The sequence below is a fragment of the Esox lucius genome, chromosome 22, assembly GCF_011004845.1.
Source record: "Esox lucius isolate fEsoLuc1 chromosome 22, fEsoLuc1.pri, whole genome shotgun sequence".
NCBI classification, from domain to species: domain Eukaryota; kingdom Metazoa; phylum Chordata; class Actinopteri; order Esociformes; family Esocidae; genus Esox; species Esox lucius.
Genome location: NC_047590.1, coordinates 16,230,988 through 16,235,010, shown reverse-complemented (window position 1 = coordinate 16,235,010; position 4,023 = coordinate 16,230,988). Strand labels below are relative to the sequence as shown.

General features: G+C 38.2%; 1 long non-coding RNA gene across 1 annotated transcript; it reads left to right on the top strand.

The window, feature by feature from the left end:
* Nucleotides 1–1,992: 1,992 nt before the first annotated feature.
* On the top strand, nt 1,993–3,391 carry LOC105019685. Its single transcript, XR_828664.3, has 3 exons — nt 1,993–2,120; nt 2,739–2,821; nt 2,904–3,391. It is a non-coding gene; the product is annotated as an uncharacterized LOC105019685 (long non-coding RNA).
* Nucleotides 3,392–4,023: the final 632 nt, after the last annotated feature.

The window sequence follows — 4,023 nt, the reverse complement described above, 5'->3', positions numbered from 1 at the left end:
CGTCCCTTGTCTGCTTTCTTGAAAGACGCTATGGCCGTGTGAACGACGTCGCCGAATAAGCCCTCCTGGGAGAGATGTGCGTTCAGGAGGGGTGCGCGATCGTCCTCGCGCAGGGAGGAGAGAGACAGCCACAGATGACGGTGTCCGACCACGGCAGAAGTTAACTAGTTATTTACATACTATCGCACTTGTTCGCACTTGTTTTTATAATCGTAAAATTAAAGTGTTATTTTCACTGACACTGGCATTCTTCTTTTGGGGGGACGACGTTTTTAGATCTCGCCTAGGGTGCCAGTTTGGCCAGAAACACACCTGACCACTCGTATACATTTTTAGGGTAATGATACACTTAACACATCTACACGCTACAGGAGCTTTGCTCCCATTCGTTTTCAATGACAAAAAAGTGTTCTAGGTGCAATCTAGGCAGCGAGATACTGAGCTGTGAACTCCTGGGGTGGGAAGCAGAGAACCTTTTTTGTGATTATGCAAATCACCAGCTGTGAATGTTTCACAGTAACCTGTCACAAGGGTTGCAAGTGTAGCAAAATCACCCGTACTTTTGTACAAAGATTACTGTAGATGGTCATCCATACAATAACAGTTAAATAGCTAACCACTATGCTATTTGAACTACAAGGAAATCGAAAGCATTTTCTGAATCTCAAATTGCATTCTACAAACTACGTACTACAAGTATGAACTTCGCGGATGATTGTGAAGTACGTACTGTTTTGTATATAGTAAGCTAGTATGCCAGTATTGGGACATACTACCTTATCAGAAAATTGCATCTCGACTTTAGATCATTTTGTCACGCATTAACATCAAGCCAAGTTTGCATATTTATCTAGACATTATTAATCATTGTGTTAAACCGACAAGTATTTATTTTTAGGTTTACTTCCACCACAAATAGCATCTATGAACTGTATGGCTTCTATTAGCCAGTAATGGGCCTACTAGTATCTACTTACTACTTGGAATAGTCATAAGAATTGAGCAATTGCTAGCGAGACTGAATTTCATTCATAAATGACATTGATAAAATAACTATCAATATAGGTGAAGATAACTGACTATTTTGTCAAGTGTAAAGAGAGAATCGAAAAGAAAGAAACCCTCCTCTTTTACTGCGCAAGGGGTTGTGATCTATAGGCTATTACCCCAAAAAACATGCACAGATGCATACTTCGAAAATCTACCAGAAATAGGCGTAAACAGTTTTCTTTTAGGCTTACTATAACATAGCTACTGAAGGTTGAAAACAGCAAAGTTATTCTCTATCCTGAACAAATCCTAATGCATTTATTTTTTATGTCTGCTGTGAGACTTGGACACCAGTTACTTGTGTGGAAGGCCATGTAGCTAACCACTACGCTATTTAACAAGGGGTACTCAGTCACTCACTCAATAAGGCTCTGCTTAAGTAGTCTGGCAAATTCTTTAAAACCCTGAAGTATTATCTTCTATTGGGATAAGATTCCCTGGGGAGCAAGTAACGCCATGGGGGGGGGGGGGGGGGTCATCTTACCCCAGTAGCTGGAAAAAATGCCCTGTTCCTAAAAAATACATTTGATTAATTACAAGTTATTCTGTCAACTGTAGCCATTTATTTTACTTTATAATACATGACCCTAAGCATAACCATCTTCAACATCAGTACACGTTTGTTTTTAGCGTCATCAAAATGACATTCATCAAATAGGCATTGATCCACCTCCATTGGCCTACATAGTCCCTCCATTTAAGGGGCCAAAGGTAATGTGCTGGAATACAGAACTTGTCACTGTCTAAATACTTATAGTCTGTCACTCTAACATCATACAAACACATAAAGGTTCTACATATTGTAGTCAGATTATATTCTGAGAAGCCCTTTTTATTCCTGTAAGAAATGTTGCGATTGCAAATCAATCCATATAAACAACAATCAGAGGTACGCCTGAATGATTAAACATTTAATAGTGAAATGCATTAAATTTACAATGTATTTTCATCAATTACAGTTGATACAAATAAAACATTGGAGAAAACCTGTGACTTCAACACCAAGTGGCTAAACGGTCTTCTCATTGGATCTGGGGTCTTGAATGCATTTCTGATTGGACTGCTGTCAGGTGGGTTAAAAAAATGCACTGTTCTTTAGACTGGATACCAGGCAAACATTTCCTGTCTAACAAGTTAAGTCTAACTGTTCCTGTATGTTTGCCTGCATGTAGACCCAATATAATATACAATGTAGTATGTAAGATCTTAGTCAGTGATATTTGCTCACTATAGTAATCTGTACTGTATGTGTATTAATTGTGTCTGTATGGATTATTGTAGCCCTTTATATGGGTTATATTAGCCGTATACATTGTATTAGCCATCTATATAGGGTTTTAGCCATGTTTCTGGGTTATCTTAGATATTTGTAGAGTTACTTAGACAGGTTTCTGGCTGTGGCGTAACTATCGGTGGTTCAGGAGGTGCGGTTGCACTAGGGCTTGCGGTGGGTGGTGGGGGGGCCTGTGCTTGGCTTCTATCATAGAGATATTTTGTACTTTTATTTTATATTGTGTGTTTCCATGCTGTTATCATAGTCAGACTGGTAGGTTAATCTCTGTCAGAATTGGCTGTACATGTGTATATCCCGACCTGGCGTCACCATGCTACGCCAGTGGTTTCTGGGTTATCTTAGATATTTATATTGGTACTTAGACATGTATCTGGGTATATTTTCCCCATTTTAGTGCTGTGGAAGACAGCGACTCTCCAGAAGACTCATGACTCTCATCGAACCTCTGAACCACCTGGTGGAACATGTGGACTGGAGGTCAGTATCTGCAGTAGGATTTTGAAGATAATAATGTGTTTATGAGGGACAGGTTTTCAGTCATTTCCACATTGTTTTTCAGTATGAAGTGATACAGCTACCACCCCCAAAACGACCCAGGCCTGACCACATCACTTCCATTACATATTCTGAAGTGTGGATTCTAAATCCTGAATAACAATTTCTTAAAAAGGTCCCACATCTGTATGTCCTCACTTTGAATTTATGGGCAATTACGAAAATACATATGATTTTTTAAAATAATGTGTATTAGAATATGAAAATATATCTTTTGTGGGGAAAGTGAGAAAGATGTTTGTGTGTTTCTGTTAAAGCCCACCTAGAGAATGTTTGGTTAGCTGACATACATTCATATCCTGTTTGAAAAAAAGTGTTGTATTATACCTTTCTGGTTTGAAGTTACCTTCGACCACAGCTGAAAGTACTATTACTTGCTTATTGCTAATAGTTCCTTTAGTTGTGGTCAAAGCTAGGTAGAAGCTAAATAGAAATGTTAAATATATTTTGTTATTTAAAGGTAAAACTACTGTATGGTTTGGAATGTCAGGATCTTGGACCTTTTTAATCCGTCTCAGTCTTTGTTCACTATTCATGGAAAATAAAACTATTAGTTGTAAAAATTTAACTCCTGTTTGAAACCCTCAATGGTCAGATTCTGTAGATCACAGGTATATCTAATAAACTGGCCAGTGAGGGTCCCACATTACTATATTTTCCAGTAGTTTGAGCAGATCTTGCTATGGGTATGGTTATATTTGAACCTTGTGGTTGTTTTGCCGGAAACAATTTGACACCTTTTTGAAGTTTGTGGAAACTGTACAAGTAGACTAGAGCCTTACACCATGTTTTTTTTTTAGCACTTCCTGAAGTATTTAGTCCTGAGTGATCAGACATATTGAGGTGAATTATGACCACTGGTTAGGCGATCATACATTTTAAGGTGAAATGGCTGCCGTCTCACCAACCAAGGTTCAATTTGGTGGGGGGTATAAAAACATGGATTGGTAAAGGAGTCAATTAATGTGTAAAAAGACCAACTCTATATTTAGCAACTCATGACACCAGACTCATGACTACTGTTTAGTGCACATTTTAATCAATAATGATTATTTTTATATGCTCAGTACATATATACATTTACAACCATGTTTCCAAAAACGTTGGGACCCTGTAAAATGCAT